This window comes from Pogona vitticeps, chromosome 4, assembly GCF_051106095.1.
Source record: "Pogona vitticeps strain Pit_001003342236 chromosome 4, PviZW2.1, whole genome shotgun sequence".
Classification (NCBI taxonomy): domain Eukaryota; kingdom Metazoa; phylum Chordata; class Lepidosauria; order Squamata; family Agamidae; genus Pogona; species Pogona vitticeps.
Window position 1 is genome coordinate 50,605,835 of NC_135786.1, and position 22,651 is coordinate 50,628,485.

The 22,651-nt window shown below is 40.2% G+C and overlaps 1 protein-coding gene across 4 annotated transcripts in view; it reads right to left on the bottom strand.

Moving 5' to 3' along the window:
* The window catches only part of SOX13 (SRY-box transcription factor 13), an 81,004-nt gene extending 61,868 nt beyond the window's left edge, over positions 1-19,136 (bottom strand). For all 4 annotated transcript variants that reach the window (XM_020797038.3, XM_020797054.3, XM_020797046.3 and 1 more), the window contains exon 1: positions 18,998-19,136. The gene's annotated coding sequence lies outside the window, so the exon portion shown is untranslated. The remainder of the gene's footprint in view (positions 1-18,997) is intronic.
* Positions 19,137-22,651: the final 3,515 nt, after the last annotated feature.

Sequence of the window (22,651 nt, forward strand, 5' to 3'; positions counted from 1 at the left end):
AGTGAATATTTGCAAACCTTTTATTTAACAAGAGCAAATAAAATTTCAAGTAAAAATGAAAATGATTTCACTGCCACAGCTGACTTTGTCTTAGTAATCCTTACATTTCATCAAGTCTTTTTACTGCAGTCTTAAGTCAATGTATGTTTTAGAATTCAGATTTACACAGAGGTTTTCCCAGAATCTGGCCCATGATACGCTCCTCTCCCTTCACCAGTATTGTGCATATAGGTCCTCCTTCCCTGCCTGAGTGATTATGTATTTCATTATGGCACATGGCCACTGGGACTCTGATAAAAAAATTAAATGAATTCCACAACTGAAGATTCTCTACCCACCTCTATCTAATCATCATCGTCACTATCTTAGAACTGCAGAGCTGGAAGAGCCCCTATGGATCAACAAGTCAAGGAGACACATCGAATTCCCAATCTCTGGTTCTGCACAGATACTTAAACTACTGAGCTATACCTTTTAGCCTTCCAGTATAATCTCATGCACCTAGGTTCTACTGTATGTAGTGCATCTGATTGTCAGATTAGTGTATGTAGGATTTTATTCTTACCAGTTATTTTGTTAGGAATGCAATGGCCATCTATGAAAGAAGTGCACTGTTCTCCAAGGGTTTACATAAATGCTGTTCATCACAAGATCATAACATGGACAAGTACTTCTGGAGTGTTTCAGTCACATTGATTTTGATGAATAAATATTTACCCTGAGTCATCCCCATGTTTCTCTATTTTACTGAAAACTTCCTACATAAGGGGTAACAGTACTAATGCCATCTATATGATCACTGATCCCTGCTGCACAAGAGAATCAAGAAATCCTGATCTTCCCAGTGTTCACTAACTTTCAGTTTACATCAACATTCTTGAGTTTGACATTAATGCAGAGGCTGTAACTCTCAGAACAATGGATTTAATGTATTGCTCATTTATTACTTTATTTATAGCCCATCCTCATCCTTCAAGAGCTTGGGGGCAGTATACATATCATTCCCCTGAATATTCCCAATAACCCGTAATATGATATAAACAGGGAGATACTAACTAGCAGAAAGAGTGCTCCATAGTACAGGGAGTTCAGGTCTGGTCTCCCAAGCCATAATCTCACATTAAAATATTACGTCAAACTGATGATAACAGGTCCTGTCCAAACTACAATTAATGCATGTGCTTTTCTGTCCTACATATGATGGACAATGAAAATAAGACAGCCACAACTTGCATTATGGCCTAACTTTATAGTGCATGTGTTGGTAACATTCTGAAATGACAGAGGATGCTATATAAGTGTATCAGAATAGTCAACAACACTACAGAGTCTGCATCACATACAGGTACTATGTCGCACAGAAAATGAACAACTAGGAAAATATATCCATGCATCATATTACAATTGATATTCTTCTATCAGAACACCAGAAATGTACCCATCTGATATTTTGACTGAACATAGAAATGGAAATGCAACTGGTACTGACATACAACAAGCTTTACTTGGGTTTAGCAAATGGCAGTGCTTTGTTTCAGAACAATGGAGTCTAGATTGAAGAAGATTCAGAGTGTCAAATATAATAAACCATGGCTGAAATCCTATTGCAAAGTGTAAGCAAAGTCATACATTTTGATCTGTCCTCATGGATAAAGAGCCCCTTCTATGATTCTTAGAGGCATGTGTGCATGTACCAGCCAGCATGTATACACACCTCTTTTCCAAAAATGTTTAGCTATTTTGATTTGATAGTATGTTCCCTGACCTCTAGACTTGCTAATATCAGCAAAGCCACTTCATATTTCTGACATCAAGAAGTCTCCACACAGACCTAAAATGTCAATTATTTGTACTAGACACCCATATCACAAATGCATTGTTTTGTCATTCACCTCTTTGTTTCTAGTCATGCGGGAAGGAAGAGGGGAAAGTATAGGTAATCTATGAATATTCCTACACTTGGGGAGTGAGGACAAGATTCAGGCACTCAAGGAGCTGGAGATCAAAAGCAGAACAGAATTCTTACTTTCTTTGCTAGAAGGATTTCTTGGACATAAGGACCGCTAGAAAACAGCCGTTGTAAACCTTTAATGACTTTATACTACCAAAAATGATTTTGTTCCTGTCTAATCAATCTTCTCTCTCTCTCTCTCTCTCTCTCTCTCCCTCCTTATTTAGGGGGGAAAACACACACACAAGCCACTTTCTACCACAGCATGAAAAGTAGCAGTATTCCTTAAAGGTGACACTTTAAGTGTGCTCAGCTGGGATTGCTCTCTTCTGTAGACTGGTTCCTTTTTTTATTGCCTACAACCCTGCTGGGCTCTAGGTCATGCTGAGTAGTTTTAAAAGACACAGCATTTTTCAGTGTCTCCTCTGCAGCTTACATTTGCAGGTGTGAAAGGTGGTTAAAAGTAGCTACAGGACATGCACCCTGCAGTGATGTGTTGTGGTTTCCAGACCTGCCCAAGGTTTTCCATTATAATCTAGTACGTATCACAAAGTAAGTTATTTTTTATCTCTAAACAAACTTCAGAGTTACTTTTGTTTCAAAAAGACTATGAATGGTCTTTAGCAGTCTTCAGTGCTGTCAACTAATAATTGTGCTGGCTGAACTCTCATACTGCAGCCCAGTTCATTCAGCAGTCAGTTTGGAAGCAGAACTTCCTGTGTGTCCCACCAACATGAAATGGGCTTTTAGTGAGGGTCCTGGAAAGCTGCTGTCTCAGTCTTCTTTATTGTTTCCTTCTTCTTGTAAAGCAATCATTGCTTATTACTGATATGAGTTGTAAAATTGTATTGTAATGTTGTAGTCACATTACACATCTTATAGGGAAGAATGAAAGTCAAAATAATACACAGATCCATCCCATGGCAAGAGTTACAGACAAATCCATCAGCACTGGTGGAAATCATCCCAGTGATCGTTCTTTAAATAAGGTGACTTGGGAGATGTGGAACAGGTCTGGATCGACTAGTAAAGGTAAAGGTTCCCCTTGACAATTTGTCCAGTTGTGTCTAACTCTAGAGGGCGGTGCTCATCTCCGTTTCCAACCTATAGAGCTAGCGTTTGTCCGAAAACAATCTTTCATGATCACGTGGCCAGCGTGACTAGACACGGAATGTCGTTACCTTCCCACCGTGCTGGTACCCATTTATCTACTCGTATTTTGCATTTTGCATGCTTTTGGCAGGAGCTGGGACAAGCAACGGGGTCTCACTCCGTTGCGTGGATTCGATCTTACAACTGCAGGTCTTCTGACCTTGCAGCACAGAGGCTTCTACAGTGTAACCCACAGTGCCACCATGTTCCTTCCCTTCTGGACCGACTAATTGGTATCTAATTCCCCCAAGAGTTACAGAATCAGGCTCCTCCACTTCCTCTGGGGGCTGAAGTTTTAATTGGGGGTTATTTAAGAACAAAACCCTGCAAAGCTAAAATGCCCAGTAAAGCTTCTCTCTTGTGTCTTATTGGGGTTGTTTTCTAAAGGTCTCAAGCTCAAATACAGTAGCTCTAACTTTTCTAATTAGGATTTTTTCAGCTCTAAGACCCTTTGATACTTTGGCTCATTTACTCATTCAAAGTATTCTACACAATTTTTCTGAAAGCCTTCCAGTCAATGGAACCAATAACAATACATAATAATAACATAATAAAAATGTAATAACTTTTTAACTATTAAAATCTTCTCCAAAAGCATAGAATTGTAGAGGAAACGACCAGAAAGGTCACTGATTTCAATTCCCAGTCAAAGCAAGAAATCAACAACTAAAACATCCCTTGGCAGGTAGCTATTGGAGGTATTAAAAAAACAAACCCTGCAATGAAGCAAAGACTAGCACCCTCCAAGACAATCCAAGACAAACACAATTGTTGTTTTGTTTTATTTTAATATTGTTGTTAGCCGCCAAGAGTAGACTTCGGTCTAAATGGGAGGGATATTAAATAAATAAATAAATAAATAAATAAATAAATAAATAAATAAATAAATAAATAAATAAATAAATAAATAAATAAATCCATTCCACTTTCAAACAGCTCTCACTGAAGTTTTTCCTAACGTTTAGGCAGCATCTCCTCTCTTATAATTTGAATCCATTACTTCAGGTCTTCAGGCTAAGCATAGGCATCTCCCTCAACTGTTCCTCATAGGACTTTGTTTCCACACTGTTTAGCATACTGCCTGTGTCCTCTTCACATGTTTGAACTCGCTGATATCCTCCTTAAACTGCTGCTCAGAACTGGACACAGTATTCTTGGTGTATCCAAATTAGAAAACTGTATTATTTTCTTAAGTGGAAACCAACTGCAACCACAAAGAAATTATATTCTAGAGACTGGGAGCAACAGAAGTGAAAAACATTTCCTCTTATTATGTCTAACAAGAGGCCTCCTCAAGTCAGTGTGTCTTTACAAGGGCCTCTCATGGTTATCTTAACAATGGGATCAGTTCAGACAGATGGGCCCTAGAACATCCAGGCCCTATGCTGTTTAGACCATTGAAGACTGAAATCAACACCTTGATTTGAACTCAGAAAATAAATGGCAACCAGTGAGCAAATAGTAAAGTTTGCTCCTAAACAGACTGAGTATTCTGAAATTATAACAACCTCCATAAGAAATGCCTTTTCACTCATCATAACGCTTTTGTCAATCAAAATAACTAGTGATTAAACTCCATGTTGCAGGCCTTTTAAGGCCTGCACTATGGTTTGGATAAAATAATTGATAACACTACAAAATCAAAGACTTTTGAAATTGGAAGGTCATGATCTAAAAATGAGTTGGCATAAATATATATGATATCGTAAAATTAAAGAGCAGACACATTTCTCAGAATATATTGTGAGAAAAGCTCCATATTTAATATGGCAAAAATTTCAAGTGCAAACACACTTGAATGTGTGTAGCTCCAATAGAGGCCTTTACAATGACAGTGTTAAGCCAGGAAGAAGCTTTACTCATGTAGAAAGATTTACTAACTAAAGATCAAACGCTGAAAAACAAACAAGCTTTGGAGGGCTTGGGTCTATCAATAGATTGGTGGTCAATGTTGAAATTAGCATTAAAATTTAAAAGGGATAAAAATATGGGGGGTTTTGAGGGGAAGGTTCAGGTTTGAACTGAAATTCAGGTTCAGTTTGAGGGGAAAGTTCAGGATGAACTGTGGATTTACATAAAGGAGAAAATAATAAAAAATGTATACATATTTATTAGAATATGATCTGGAATATGAGAGTGAAGGAGGTGATAGGCACAAAGTTTTGGTTATAATATTGATATAACTACTGGATGAGAATGTGGAAAGATAATTATAAGTTGATTAAACCAGTTAATCTTAGAGAAAATATCCTTAAAACGTTTTATAGATGGCATCTCACACCAGTAAGATTGTCAAAAATGTCAGAAGGGATTAGTGATGCATGTTGGAAATTGCAGGAAAATCCAGAGAAAAAAGTTGGTTACATAAATGGGAAATGTCACAAGAAAATGTTCAGCAAAAGCTAAACTTTAAACTTTAAATATTTTAATTAAATATAATGCCAGAAATTGTTCATAAAAAATTAAATATAGTCTACTGTATATATTTACAGCAGCAAGATTGCTCTGGGCCCAAAAATGGAAGAATGGAGAAATACCAACGATGGAGGGGCTACTAAAGAAACTATTGGACATTGCAGAACTAGACATGCTTTCAGAGGCACTACAGGACATTTTGTAAGTGAAAGCTGGAAGCTGATGTATAATTGGGCCCAGAAAGAGACAGGAAATTAGGGGAAGAAAATATAGTGGTGAACCAGTCCTTACAAGAACCCCTTGATGATATTAGATGGCCTAGCTGATGGCAAAAATCTCAGATCTATATATGTAGTATGGATGTTTTGTTTTTATTGTTTTTGTGGCTTTTTGTTTTGCTTTATTTTGTTTTTTTGTATGTATTTATGAATAATAATAATAAGATTTTTTTAAAAACTCCATGTTGCAGGCATTTTGAGAAGGTCAGCAACACAAACACCTATTACTGCTGTGTGAAGGAAATATTGTAGTTCCCAAGTTCTGTTCAAGATAAGCAGTTAGCACAGTAAGTTCATTAAACACTATGCATGAGTGACAAAATTTCTCTCATTTTTTTTCAATATGGGAACAACAGATATTGTTAACAGCATAAAGATGCTACATGTGGTAACAAACCATGTACAGTATTCTTAAGTGTCCATACATTCAAAGGAACCATGAGTTTCACAAATTTTTTTCCAAAAAAGATTCCCACCCCCATATCTATAAGAAAGGACAAAAACAGCTCTGATATCTGTCAGAAAAGTTACAATCAAGACATGGCAGCCACCAAGATAGTGGCTTTCTCTCCAAAACCTGCATTTTTTCATCTTGCAGAAGTGTTATTCTAGCCATGCATTCCCTGGGGCTTCTGCGGGGAGGTGGGGGAGTATGCCTTCATTTCACAGTCCCAATATAAAAAAACATCTTGTTTGGTCCTTGGTGTTTTGATCATCTGGGAAGGGAAAGGAGTCAGAAAAGTATAATAGAGATGGAAGAGTTCTTTGTATCCAAATGGACGAGAAGCTTGGACTGTCCTTTTATTTTCATTTTTTTTAAAAAAAAAATAACCTCCTAAATACAGCCTGGTAAGAATCTCCTTCAATGAAAACAGGCACTAATTTCAAGCTCTAAAGTACTGCTATCATCCTCATTCAGCCATGCATGCAAAATCCTAGTCAATTACTTTTATCCTCGCTCCAACTGTGCAAGTGAAGCAGTGCTGATCATCATAAAAGATTATAGGCCAGTAGACTGCACAAAGAGACCAGTAAACATTCTCCCCATTTCCTACACACACACACACACACACACACACAGAGAGAGAGAGAGAGAGAGAGAGAGCAGTTCAAAACACAGTTTCATTTCTTCATAAGAATCCAGAATACTATAGCTGGTAAAAGCTGGTTTGACTGGAAAAAGTACTGTACTGGGAGGTACATCAAAAGTGAACATTTATTTTTATTTTACGTATTTATTTATTTTAATTTTTACCCCACCCATCTAGTAGCTAGGCCACTATTCTAGGTGGCTTACATTATCACACCATTAACATTAAAAAATGTAATAAAATTCAACAGTAAATGTCAACTTAGAACAGCAAACAAAAAAGACCCAATCCCATACTAACTATAAATACCAAATAACAAATTATGGTGGTGGAATAAATACAGGTGTTTTTTTTAATTTGCATTAGTTGTCCCAAGTGACAGTCAACATGTAAGAGAATTCAATGCAACATCACATTCCCTGCTCTTCATTCTGTCTTTATTAATGTTACTTTTCAGGCCCAAGTCAGACCGAAGGCCATTGTTTAGGACTGGAATGGTTCCAGGTTTGGACATATGGTGTTGAAGCAGGTGGACTAAGTACATCAGTTGAAGAATGGGAATGAAGAGCCCAAGTTTTGAATAACAGCTTAAGTTTCCAAAAAGTTTCAGCCTCCAGTAAGGCCAACCTTCCTCCTGTATGAAATGAAAAGAGCTCTTTGAACTCAACAGCTTCTCGGCCAAGAATTCAATGATTAAAAACTCATTAGTGCAAAGGAAACAATCTGGTTAGAGGTGTACACAGCTTGCAGCGAAGTCCACAGTAGAGCAGTTCCTCTATGCATAGCAGGGAGCATATTTCACTCAGTGGGGATAGAGAGATATTCTTCAAAGTGGGGGGGGGGGGTAGGGTCAACAAAGACCAACTGATTTGTTGCTATGTGAAACAACTGATATTCCAGTTGTTGGGCGATTGGGTAGCTTACATCTGTCACACACAATCTGTCATGCCAAGAACAAGATAAACAGGACACTGCCACCTTTTGTCCCTATAAATAGTTCCAAAGATCAAGGGGTTAAGGACCAAAGCCCCATCTTTAACTGTTTAGGAGTATATGAGAGCTCAGAGATGCTATGTCTATTTATTTAGTATAGGTGTTTGCACTGAATTTATATCTCATATTTTACTCAACAATGGGAACCAAAATAGCTCACACTAAAATTAAAGTTCAGAAATATAGCTCAGACCCCAGCCAAGTTCAAACATTAAGCATACTTGAATTAAAACTACAAATTATAATAGACCTGTAAATAAAAGACAGCACCCACTCAACAGAAATTCGCTTCCTCAGCAACCAGTCTGTTGCTGAAAGCCTGGCTGAGTTTTGTGGTGGTTTTGTTTGTTTGTTTGTTTGTTTGTTTGTTTAAGGATTTTCTTGCCAGCAGAAGGGTAACAAGGAGTAGGTAGCATTAGCTGATTGTAGCAGGGAGCTCCAGAATCTGGGAGAAGCCACTAAGAAAGCTCTTTCTTATGTCTCATCAGATATACCTTTGAGGGTGGAGGGATTAAAGGACAGTGCCCCCGTCCATTTCCAAATCTGGAAGGCCTATATTTTCCCATGGGAAATATAGGCCTTCCAATAAGCACAAACTCAAGTTGTTTAGGGATTCTTGTGTTGACAAATTTGGCAATTGTTTGAGATGACATATGGAAGTAAATACAGCAACACTATATGCAAAAACCAGTGAGGGAGGATGGAGGGGGATGATAAAACTGGGCATTTTTGTCCTCTCTTGGCTTTCTGCAAGTGACCACTTGCAGACTGCTGCCCTTTAGTCACTTCCTTCTTGGACTATTCCTCCCTTCCTCAAAGTAATGTTTTCCTCTTTGATCACCTTGCTCTGCAATGGATGGATGGCCAGGATAGCACCTCCATGCAGACCCTTAACATCCTTGCATATACAGCAGCCACTTCTAGGAGTTTCTATATGCAAGTCTAGGCGATGTTCTGTTTCATCTTGATTAGATTCCTTGTAACACGCATATTAAGTTTGTTCTTTCATGTTTTCATGAGCATCCTGAGTTATTCTTCCTAATTGATAATCATAAGCTAACCTTGTCAGCCTGCTGCACTCTGTTAACATAATTATCACAAATACCTACAAAGGATGATTATGAGGCAAGAGTTGGCAGAGGCCACAAACTTCTTAATTAGGGGTGCATAAAAACTTGGAATGGGGTTTGGAAGCCAGGCAAAAACCTATTCTGGATAAGTGGGAAAACAAGTATGTGGATCAATAGCACAGTTTTAAAACTTGTTCTCCTTTCGTTTTTCTTTCCTCACCAACATTATTGCATACCCTCTTAATCTACTTAAGACATTTAGATTTGAAGTCCCCAAATAACTATGACTTACTCTTTCTTCTTTCTGCTCACTGTTATTTTATATTACATATTGTAAGTATAAGAGTAACCACAAGATACTATTGATAGAAACAGAATACACACACACACACACACACACACACACACACACAGAGAGAGAGAGAGAGAGAGAGAGAGAGAGAGTATACACGTCTCATCATTCAAACTAGTGTGATGGAGAAACTACATCTCGGATACATTTGAGAAGGAGGAACTAATTGCACCTAATGAAAATTCAGCCCCTACCACAAAATACAAGAAGCAGCTTTCCCCAATTTCAATGGTGTCCCTGTGTCAACACATGGACAACTCATATGGTTTCTGTTCATTCCTTTGTAGGGAAAGTGAAGCACTTCACTTGAAGACAGTATGGAAGTGTTGGGAAGACTTGACTTCCAGTGTTGTTCTATATCTTATAAATATATCACTAAACATTCTTATCATTCACTGAGATGTCCTTCAGAACAGACCTTTAGAATCAGTTTGCAGTCTTAATACAGTATAGTGTAAGCCCCAATAGAATTAATGGATCATACTTCTATGAAGATGGATTTAGGATCCAAATCCAACTGAATGAGACAGAAATGAGAAAAATTAAACTGGATGCAAAGGTTAAGTGGCAAGCATTGAGTAACAGGATTTTACCACATTAGATATTGTCATAAGGTTTGATGGGAGTTTTAGGCGGCCCCGAATTTCGCACGGAAATAGAGTCTAAGTGTCAGGAACATAACGATTTTTATTAAACTCTAACATCAGGGTATCTATTATAACTTCAGTGGGCATAAACAAGTCCCGATCATTCAACTGTCTTTCTACTTTGTTAAACTGATCATGAACATAATCTCTCCTTAGAAATGGGTTGCTGGTCCAAACCTCTCCTTGTCGGTACGTTTCCTCAAAGGTGTGCTCCATATTGTGCATATAGTGCCGCAGCACGGATGGTGGGCCCAACCCCCCTCTGCTGGCGGTCTGTTGTAGGTGGGATCCAGCCACACCACCTTCTTTCAGGGACCGCGTCCCCTCAGAAACACCACCACCATCCATTCTGTCATCTCTTTCACCATGATCCCTTCTTCTCCAGACACCGGACTGAGCAACAGTCCTCCAACCTTTAGGTTGGGAAAGTCTTTCAACAAATCATTCACCTCCCTTTGTTTCGTCTCCTCTTTTGCTCTCTTTCTAGTTTCTACTACTTGAAAATCCCACTCGCCAGTTCCTTCTTTTATATCCTCCTCCCACTAACCACTGCTTCTCCCCTTTCCCATCACCCCTTCGGATATAAACAGACCTCTATCTTAACCCTTTCCTGGTTAATCTTTCCCTTTGGCTCATCCCTCTCTTCTCCATTCTTTTCAATGTCTTTTCTTCCTGGAGGAGACAGCACACTCGAATTCTCTAGTCCTTCAAAGCATCCAAAGCTCCTGCTCTCTCTGGTTCTCTAGATCAGTCTAGAATACATCATATGTTTTAAAGGCATATACTGAACTTTCTTTTCATTACTCCTAAAAGACAATGTCCAATATGTACCAAAGTTTGTCATTAAATGTGTGTCTAAGATAATGCATAACATGTAGTGGGGTTTTCCCACAGATTCCTGTCACATAATATATGCAGTGACAAGTGTTTTAAATAACTACTACACTTTCACACTGGTTCTAAAAATTTGCAGACACCCTGTTCAGTCTTTGACCCAAGAGACAATTCAGTCTTATTGTTCTATCAAAGATGAAAATGAACAAGCCGGGAGAGATCTGGCCAAGCAACAAAGATTTCTAGTACTCCCAATATGCCTTATGTCCCTAAGGCAGAGTATGCATATCTTCTTCCTTCCCTAGGAAGAACCTCTTGAGCAAATACATGGTCTCAGGAAGATAAAGATGCATATATACACAGCTACACAATTCATTATGCCATACAGTTCCTCCAGCAACTCGTTAAATGGGGACACAATTTTAATCCTGCCCAATCTCTCTCTCTCTCTCTCTCTCTCTCTCTCTCTCTCTCTCTGTGTGTGTGTGTGTGTGTGTGTGTGTGTGTGTGTGTGTGTGTGTGTGTGTGTTGGAATGCCACATTGCCTGAGAAATATTGAAAAATTGGACTAAATCCATACTGAATTTCAAAAGTTGTTTAATATGTATCATGAGGGAATCCAGTATGAGAAACCACCACTAACCTCAGTTGGTAGAAAATATATATGCAAATTGCTCTGGATCCTGGCCATTGAATTAATGATACTAATTCTGACATGCAAAATTGGAAAAAGAAATTGTGATGTGATGTGGAGATGAAATACAACCTAGATCCATAAATTCTCCTCTGCTTCATAAAACTGATTTGGCACAGTCATTTTCACTTCATAAGCTTTCCATAACCAGGCTGGGACCATGCCCTTTGACCTTTAAAAGTAGTTCTTCTTTCTTTCTTTTTAAAGTAACTATTGAGGAACTGATGTGATCGGAAGCAATAACTGATCACAAATATGATGTAATCTGTAACAAGCCCTCAGGATGGCGTAACAAATGGTAGAAACATTGTAATAGAATTTAAAATGAATACAAATGAACAAAATAAGAAAGCAGTGACAGAAACAACAATGTTAATCTGCGTACTTATCTATCCTGACTTGTTGGCAATAAATTAATTAATTAATAAATCCCTCTGATCTTCTGAAAACCAAGGATTACATTTTAATTCAGGAAGACAGGGCCACAGATGATGTAAGACCACCATTATCATTCAGCCATGACTTAAACTAGTGCAGTGTGCCACATATAAATCACTATGTACTGAACTAAAGCACATGGCTTCATCTATAGACTACACATCAAGCCACAAAAAGTACAGCATACATATTTGTAGGACATTATCAAGGAATGAAGTATTTATGCTTCACTTATACTCCAGATGGAGTAAAACAATAAAAAATAATTTATCTAAATATTTCTCTAGTTTTCAACTAACCTTACATAAAGAAAAGGTTATATACAGAGCCCACAAAATAACATTTAGGAAAGCAAAGATGGGGGGCCTCCAACTGAACTATGTCCAATCAGTGATCACAGATAAGAAGATATTTAAACTCTAGGAAGCTCGTACATTTAACTGAATTATGATTTTAACCCCAAGATGCTATTACGTGAAACTGAGCCTGGGTTTGGAGTTCACAAAACTACTATACAGACCAACTGTTCCCACCCCCAACATTCAATCACAACACCGTTGAGCAAGGTTCTCGCTAAGCTGGGTGCACGTGTGCATGTGTGCACAAATCCATTTCCCTCTATGCAGCTGTGTTCATCTTCCGTGCAGCAATCGTGTTAGGTTCCTGTTGTGATGGAACCCAGCATGGGGAGGGGCAGAGTCGTGCACACAGGGGCAGATTTGTGAGAGAAAGAGAGAGGTGGGGCCCTGCCCAGCGGAGCTGAAAATTAGAAGGTATGCTGCCTTTGAGCATTGTTCAACCCAAATATGGAGCAGTCAAGAAGCCAGTGGATCTTCCACTTCGTAAGTGGAAAGACAATAATATGTCTTCTGCCGGGCCTCTGCTCTGTTGGTGAAGCACCAGCCCTGATAGGTAGCAGTGGCTCACCATGAAGAAAAGAGTGGCTAAGAGCTGCAATTTTACTTCCCCATAACACTGCTGAAACATTGGGAGCAATATCAAAACAGTAAATCTAAGCTGTAGCTAAATTTAGGTCCTTATAGCCAGGATTGTTTGAAACGGGCCTCAGGGCCAGCATCAGCACTGAACCTCACCAGAGCGTTTAGGCTGCAACAGCAGCTGTGCAAGGATACAGTTAATGTCTCTGGAGCCGTGATGTCACAGTTCAAAAAGATCCCGTTTTAGTTATGAAGGGCAATAGCCAATGTAACAAATAACACAGGACAAAAGATGGAAAAACTTGGCAAGATAACGATTATGATAATACACCACACTCTAAGTGCCTCTAGATATTGTGGTTCTCAAAGAAGGAAAATAGGAGCTACTTTTTTTGCTGACCAACTCATGTCGCATGTAAAGATTGTTACCTTCTTAGAAACTGGAAGGATCTGTAAAATATTTCTTATAGCATGTACACATGAATTTCATGTGAAATACTATGGCAAAGAAAAACAACCTCTGTTAGATGGCATCAAGGTATAAGGCTAGGACAATGAAAATTAAAGAGAAAATAAATCATTAAAAAAACCCAAACAAAATAGCCCAAGCAATTTTGTCCATGATGGCCAGTGTTTAATTTTCTTAACCTTATGCTTGAACTCTGCATGTAGTCATTGCTTATTGCCACTGGATTACTGTTGTCCACATGAATCAACCCTCAGTCAGACCAAATGAGGAATTAAGTGATGTTCTCCATCCTGGCTTGACGAGCCTTTGCTTGCACAGAAATGTGTTACTTGACTCTAGGTGCTTAAACCTGGCATACATACAAAGGCATTGTCATCCAAAAAGTTATTGTTTCAAGAGTTGAGAAAAACTGGATTCTAATACAGTGGGGTCTTGACTTGAGAACTTAATCCGTATTGGAAGGTGGTTCTCAAGTCAAAAAGTTCTCAGGTCAAATCTGCATTTTCCATAGGAATGCATTGAGAACCATTTGATCCGTATCTGCTCTTTTCCGTCCATAGAAACTAATGGGAAGCTGCTATTCCGCCTTCAACCACTAGAGGGGGATATTTTGTTCCTTTTTTTCTTAGGTCAAGAAAGGTTCAGGGAAGGCAGGGAAAATACAGTCCAGGCAGTACAGTACCAGGCAGTCCGAAGACTGTCTCCCAATCCACTCTCTAAACGCTGGGAGGAGTGAGGAAGCAGACAGGCACCCTTTTCACTGGCCAACAGTTAACTGAAAGTTCAAATTTTGCACTTTCACTGCCTCCCACGTGGTTTTTTTTCAGTTCTTAACTCAAATCTAAGTATGTAAGTCAAGTCAATATTTTCCTGTGAGAGTGGTTCTTAAGTCAAAATGTTCTTAACTCAAGCCGTTCTTAAGTCAAGACCCCACTGTATTGATTTCAGAAGTTAAAAGGCTGCTCAGAAAGGTTGTTCTCGAGTCCCATATAAGGCTCAAAATTAAGGAGCCAGAATGTAACTATTTGCCTTTTGCCTCCAGATAAACTACACCAACATGGATAGAACAAGTCAAAAACATAGCCTTGCTAATGAGTTAACCTGCTACAGCTAACTCCTAAATACAAGGTACAATAGTTTATAGCACTCACATGAAATATTCAACTGTAAGTCCAGAGCATATCTACGCTTTATCCCTTGACTATCCACTGACAAACAGGAATCTGTTAGCAGAATCGCCAGAACAATATTGTAACATTTTCATCTTTATTTCACCCATTCATTTCCAGACCTGACTGACATTTTTATTCTGCGGCACTCCAAATCCTAAATTTTGTACAAACAGAACTATTTAGACAAATACAGGTTTATACGGAATGACAGAACCTCGAGCATTCCAATTTCTGGTACTTGCATGACATGGATTTTGTAGTATTGGATGAGAATAACTTTTTGTAGCGAATACATTTCTCAATGAAATACCTAATTTTTAAACACGATCCTTGCCTGAGACAGGCAAAACTGCTGAAATAGGGCAAATCTTTGCTCCAATGAACACATTACGTAGAGATAAACATATGTTTACTATGGAATGCACATGAAAATGCAGACCATTATAGCTCTCTAAAAGGAAAACCAAATGATACACAAGTTTACAAACCTGTATTTGTCACATTCACACTCTTCATTACAAGGTACAAATATATGGCAAAGATAAAAAGCATCTATTAGATCATACACATAGGAGTTGCAGATTTCTCCTTTCATGGACAGCTCGTTGCACTTTATGGCAGTGGTTCTCAACTAGTGCTAGATACACTGCTAATGTAGAAGTAATCTAGGTGAGAAACAGAGTTTTTATAAAAATTACTAGGAAGCAGATTATAATCCATGAAAGCTCACACTGAAATCATTCTGTTAGATATGCCGCAATACTTTTGCTTTCTTTCTCTTCCTGTTAGATATGCCGAAACAGATTAACATAGTCAACTCTCTGAAAAATAAGAATTCACGCTTGCTCAATCTTCATGTTCTTCTCCAAGTGCAGTGTGCTATCTCCTACTCTCTTACCTCCATGGACAAACTCTCTGTGACTTCTTAGCAACTTCTGGCAAACAGCATTTCTCAAAGCCCTCTGTTCCTCTGTCCACAATTTGCCAAAAAATATATGAAATGCATGAAAGGAGTGAGCTTTTTGTCTCCATCATGCAAGAGCTTGGGTTCTTTAAACAGAATGACTGGTGAGGCATAAAATCAAAACGTTGAAAACTTCTGCCTGTTGGAATATAACTCCTGAAGGTCTGCTAGTCTCTGAAACAACATATCAAAAGTCAGGAGAGGTGCATGAGAGAGGAAAGGTTTCAAATCCCTAATAATAATAATAATAACTGAATGCCATCAAGTCAATTCTGACTTAGGCCAACCCTTTTCAGGGTTTTCTAGGTAGAGACTACTCAGAAGTGGTTTACCATTCCCTTCTTCTGGGGGCATCCTGGGACTGGGCAACTTGCCTAAGGCCACACATACTGGCTCTTCTGTGATGCACAGTGGGGAACTGAACACCCAACCTCTGGCTCTGCAGCCAGATACCTAACTCACTGAGCACAAATCTCAATCCATAGTTATATGTTTTAGAAACGTCATGTATCAAAACGGTCTCTATGCAGATTTACTATTCCATTCAGTGGATTTACATCCTGATCCAATAATACCGTGTGAAGACTTGCTCCAATATTAAACTATAAACACAGCAGAACAGGGCACACTCTCCCCTGTCTCCCCTTGTACTTCAACGTACAGTTGTGTCTGATTCACAAGCATCACAACATGTTGCCAGATGCACCTAATAATAATCAGTGGGGCACAGCCTATCTAGAATGCATTTGAACTTGGCTGCATTAGTGCATTAAGATAGTGTGTACGTATGCCACTGTATATTAGTTCTCTAATGATCTCTGTAGAACCAAAACATCCCTAGGAATGATGACTTCTGGCTAAAAAAGGAACAAAATATGTGAAACTGGCAATATTTAAGGATATAACCAACACTCAAAAATGTTCTTGCCCCGATAAAAAAAAACCATCAGCAGGTGCAAGATTTTTTGCTCTTGCATGAGAACAAAAAGATCAGCAGCATTAGCAAGTAAAAGTATTTGTGTGTGTGTGTGTGCAGACTAGGACCGTTTGATACACAATACAAATTCTTGCACAAAAAACACTTCCACAAATGTTTTGGAAAAAAAGTTCCCAAGTCCAAAGAAAATTAAAAAACCAGCAAAAAGTATTGATTTTTTTTTCATTGCCACTCTTGAGAGCAAAATAAGCAAATATACTGTATGCATCTTTGATGATGAATTATCCAAGTGCCTATAGCGTCAGTGGAGATAATTGTTACTGCAACTGGGAGAAAAGTATTGCATTCATTTCAAAGCAAATCTCAAATGATGACTGATTCTATATAAAGTTGTGGTTCCCAAACTTGAGTTCTCCAAGGTTGGTGGACTTCAGCTCCTGGAAAGTTCAGCCAGAACACCCAATGGTCAGAGATATTGGGAGTAGAAATGCAACAGCATTTGAGGAGCTGAAGTTTGAAAACCACTACTCTAAAACAGGTTTGCTGTTGTTTTGCCTTCCGCCATACAAACAATATTGTGATGCATTCCCACTTTACCAGGATTGTTTTGCTTTCTACCATGCAAGCGCTGAAGCATGAAGCCTGTGCTCTTGATGTAATTATTCTCCTCACCCGCCCCTTTAAATGCACATCTTGCAACGATCAAGTTTGTCAGATCGGTTTAATGCCCCCACTGCATTCCCATTCTATGTATTCAAATCAGAGAAAACACACAATTAACAATAATAACAGGAATACATTTTTTTAAAAAAACATATTCCCCCACAACAAAGAAATTATGCCTTCACAGAGAATAATGGTTTTGCACAAAGGGCAATAAAAAGTGAGATAGAGAAGAGATTGCCTTTATTACAGTATCTCTAAAGTGTAAGAGAGAAAAAAATTCTCAAATCAGTCCATTATTTGCAAGGGGTCAATAGTTATACTGTACACTGAATTAACCTGAATGTCTATCAGTTAACATGAACTCCATGTGACATGCATAAAGTAATACTGTACATTTTTTTCAGAAAGCAAACAGATGTATTATTTTTTTTAATGGGGAGGAAAAATCCCAGTATTAAGGTTACAGTCCTGCCACCTCCTCATTTTAAGTGAGAATTAACCTCTTAGCTAGTTGATGTCTGGGAGCTTATTTTATAACATGCTTGGTGACCTCTGCTGGTGCCTACAACTGTAAGAGCTTCACCCTGCCTATCATCAATTGACTATGAAATCATTGTATTACAAAACCCCACAGACTGGCTGGCGAGACAGTGCCCCTAGTCAGTTATAAATATGCTGTTTTGTTTTGGCCAGGAGATGGGGGGGGGGGGGTTGTTGCAAAGGCAGGCAGGAAATGGGAGTAAGAGAGAGTAGCTCTAATTCCTCTTGAAAAGGTCCCCCATCATTGCCTGCCAGTCCTGACCTATGTGATTAAGTTAGCTCTATCTAAATGAATGTCTGGGAAGAAGCAAGATCTGATATGGTCCTTGTCCACGAACACAGACAGCCACGCTACCCAGAAAACATGCGAGATGGTGCTGAAAACCTGATGGTCTGGGTTTTTTTTGGGGGGGGGGGGCGACGACAGTGGAGAAGAGAGTGAAGATCGCCTTTAACCGCTTCCTGTCCGGGCCCTATTAGGAAATGACAACGCACACCGCAAACACATACCCTGACGCGAAGCGCCGCTTTAGAGGGAAAGGACTCCCACGCACAGCCTACTCTGGAGGAGCTTCACTGAGGTCTCATTGAAATCAGACGAATTGCTCCCAAGTGCGGGATCTTGGGGAACTCACCCAGCCTCTGGCGGGGGATTAACCGAGGTTTCCACCCCACCGATCCTGACGGGGAATCCCTGTCAAAGGGCGAGTGCCGGCAAAAAGTAATCCATTGATTCCGAGCGCGCCGTGTGGAGTCCCATTGATTTCCACCCAAGAGGAGCACACACGTCCGCCGCAAACCGACCGGCCCACGGAGACCGCTTGCGGGAGAGTTTGCCGGCGGGGACCGACGACCCGAAGGAAGCTCCCACCAAGCCCGCGCGCCTTCGCTGCTGTCCCGGGTGCGCCGAGAGGCTTCCCTCCAGAGGACCAGGGGAGGGGAAAGGAAGTTCGCTGGTGTTGGGGACACGGGGGGGGGGAGGTCGGGGAGCGCCGGGGGGGGGAAAGAAAACAGGACACAAATCCGTGTAACCCAGAATGAACCCAGTCGCAAAATAAATTAAAAAAAAGCACACCCATCCCCAGCCCACCCCTAAGAGCGGCAAGTTCCCCCGAGCCCCCTCCGACCCGCCGGGGGACATCGCGAGCCTCCTTTCCACCCCCTCCCTCTTTCTCTCCCTCGGCCGGTGGCCCTGCTTCGAGCCCGGAAGAAATGTCACTCCCTGTGAGGGTTTCAAAACGGGGGGGGGGGGGAGAGATACGCGGGAAAGCGTCGGGCGGGGGCGGGAGAGGAGAGAGTCCAGCACGGTTGGGGGGGGGGGTTCCTCACACACACACACACACACACACACACACACAGAGCCACCGAAAGGGAAGACCCGGCGGGCAAGACTTACTAAGCTGCTTGGGCTGGACTCGGCGCGGCTCCCTCCGGCAGCGAGCTGCTCCTTCGTGCCGCCGGGTTCGGGTTGTTGTCTTCCCGACCGACCGCCCCGCCCCAGGGGCAGGCCGGACCCGTCTCTCCCTCCTCCCTCTGCCGCCCTCTGTACACCAGAGGCGCTGGCTCGGACTGGACGAGCGCACGCGGCGGGCGTGGAGGGCTCCGGAGGGAGGGGGCACGCGAAGGACCCTCCTCCTCCTCCTCCTCCTCCTCCTGCCGCCGCTAGGCTGGCCGTGCAGTTTCCAAGGGACGCCCCGCACGCGCGCACCCTGGTAGCCTGTTCGCTTACCCGGTAGCCTCCCCAGCTGAAGGTTGCCGACGGTCAGGAGATGCGGACGCTGCTGCTGCTGCTCCGGCCTCGATCCCTCGTCCCCGCATCCACCTCTTCTGCACGCCTCTTCTCCCTTCCCACGCTATCCCTCAAAGTTGCAGGCACTTCCACCGCGTGCTTTAAAATGTTGAGCGTTTTGAATTAGGGTCCGCACAGGACTTCTGCCTTGTCTTCAACCCGAATGGGTAAAATAGATCTTCCCGTTGAGAAGCCCTGGAGATGGTGAATGAGAAGGTGCATATTTTCAAGATTGGCAGAATCCGTTCGGCAGCTGCATATAGAAATGGCTGGTTTTGGATTACTGACCCTTCCGAAGTGGTGAGCGCTCTTAGGTCGTGTACTGATAAATGTAAAGTCAAGCTTTAACGTCTCCCATTAAAACATCAGTGGAACTTTGTATTGAATGTCACCTTAAATAAACAGGGAAATCCTACAGATTTCCAGAAGAATTTGGAATCACCAAATACAACATCTTACTAGGGTTTTTTTTTTTGTGTGTGTGTGTTTTGCTTTAGTGATTTGGCAGAAGTGTGTGAGTGTATAAGAGAAAACCACCAGCCACTTAGTTTTCAATTTAATCCAATAATGGGATGAGCTGTGGAACTATGACAAAGAAGAGATGAGATGGTTAGCAAGTCTCCATTTGTTACTGGAGCTTCCGGTTTCCTTATTGTCTTTTCTCATGGCCTTGTGTTAAGTCTTCATTGTTGCAGTTTAAAAATTGGAAATAAGTATCATCTGATCCATACAATATATGATGGGAAAGGTGTGTAAAAGAGGCCTTGGTTTTGAAAAAATCAAATGTTTCTTTTGGAAATGCAGAAACCATAACATATCTGTAGAAATAATAGTTAGCTAAGATAGGACTTTTCACTCTGCTTGGGGAGGAAGTGCCAGGAATAGGGGTGCATCACAACTAATAGAATTGTTGCCCAAAAGTTTATAATTGATCTGGTTGACACTATATATTTATCAGCTCATAATTATCAGATATAAGTTGATGTCCATTTGTCCAGAAGTTCTTCTTTGGCTTAAAATGTGAACTAAGATTTAGTACTTTTGGAATCTTGCAAGGACCATATACAAAATATGCTCTTTTTTTAAAAAGGTAATCTTTTACTTCTTGTCAGACTCTCAATTACTGCTGTGAAATGGCATGCACTACAAAAAAATCCAGCTGCCTTCTAGGTACATGTTATTATTCATGTTATTATTCATGTTGTTATTATTATTTAAAATATTTGTATCCCAGCTTTCGTCCCAAGGCGGTTTACATCCTTGAAAGACAATGTTTAAAGCTGAAAACAATGAGTATACAATAGTGGCTTACATCATTAAAATACGATATTTAAAGCTGAGAACAATGAGTATACAGAGGCAGCTTACATCATTACAAGACAATATTAAAGCTAAAACAAGTACAGTGGACCCTTGACTTACAGACGGCTTGACTTACAGACTTTTTGAGTTACAGACTTCTCTGGCCGCAAAATTTAGGTTTGACTTGCAGACTGAGATTTGACTTACAGACCGGAAAAAAACCAAAATGGAACAAAAACGGCCTGTTACGGGATTAATCGGTTTTCAATGCACTGTAGGTCAATGGAGACTTGACTTACAGACTTTTTGACTTGAGAACCGCCTTCCAATACGGATTAAGTTGTCAAGTCAAGACCCCACTGTATACAAATATTAAAAAGGAACAAATACCACAGTGAGATGGTAAACACAAGTAGTACTAAAGACCTAATCAGAGCAGTAATGCATAACAATCCATCTCAAAGTCACACTCATGTAGCCAGTCACTGAGGAAAAGCTTGTCTGAAGAGAAAGGTCTTTGCCTGCTTGCAGAAGGATAGCAGAGATTAGGCCAGTCAGGCCTCCCGTGGGAGGGAGTTCCAAAATCTTCTCCTGTGTCCCCACCCACTGTGCCTGTGAGGGTGGTGGGACTGAAAGAAAGGTCTCACCTGATGATCCTAACTATATTTATGCTCAACGTGTGATTGATTGCTGTGAATTGTGTGGCAAATTGTTGTTACATGCTATCAGATTGCCTCTGACTTATGGCAGCTTTATGAATAAGCGATCTCCAAAATGTCCTTATCCTCAACAACCCTGCTCAGCTCTTGTAAGCTCAAGACTGTGGGTTCCTTTATGGAGTCTTTCCATCTCATATTTGGTCGTCTTCTTTTCCTGTTGCCTTCAGCTTTCCCAGCATTATTGTCTTTTCAGACAGAGAGTCTTGCCTTCTCATGATATGATCAAAGTAGGACAGCCTCAGTTTCATCATTTTTGCCTCCAGAGATAGTCCAGGACATTTGCAAAGGTCTCCTTCAACACCACAACTTAAATGAATCAGGGTTTTTTTTCTGTCAGGTTTTTTTGTCCAGTTTTCACACTTATACATGGTGATCTGGAGTACAAAAGTGTGGATGGTCTTGGTCTCCAGTGAAACATCCTTCTACTTGATGATATTTTTTATTTCTTCATTGTTGCCTTTCCAAGTGTCATTCTTTTTCTGATTTCTTAGCTGCAATCTCCATTTGAATTGATGAATTAAGGCATACAAAAACTTTCACTATTTCATTTGTTTAAGTGTCAACGTTAAAGTTGTGTAGTTCTTCAGTAGTCATGATTTTTGTCTACTTAATGTTCAACTGCAATCCTGCTTTGGCACTTTCTTCTTTCATTTTCATTAAAAGTAATTTCAATCATTGCTCCTTTTGCCAATGAGATGGTGTAATCTGCATGTTTTAAATTAGCTGTGTTTCTTCTACCAATTTTCACTACAGCTCTATCTAAATCTAGTCTGACTTACTGCATGATATGTTCTGCATACAGACTGAAGAGATAAGGGAATAGAATGCACCCTTGTCTGACACTTGCCCATAGGAAATCATTCAGTCTCTGTATATTCTCAGTGGTAGCTTCTTTTCTACACATCAGAACAATCAAGTGCTGAGACCCACCATTTCTTCTGGGTTTGTCATTTCCAGAGTAGAACACATTGTAGTTTTCGAAAATATCCTATTCCTGTCCATTTTAGTTCACTAATATCAAGCACTGTAATTGTTACACATTCCATTTCTTGCATTACAGTTTACTTTGATTCATACTGCTCATGTTCCAATTGTATGTGTTGTGCAACATCAGACTTTCCTTTCACTTCTGTGCATATCAGCCATTATTGTCTTTTCCATAGTCATTTTGGCTTTAATCTAGTTGCATCATTAGCTAGCTACAGAGCTATTTGTACTTGTCTCCTGTAGCAGATTGAGT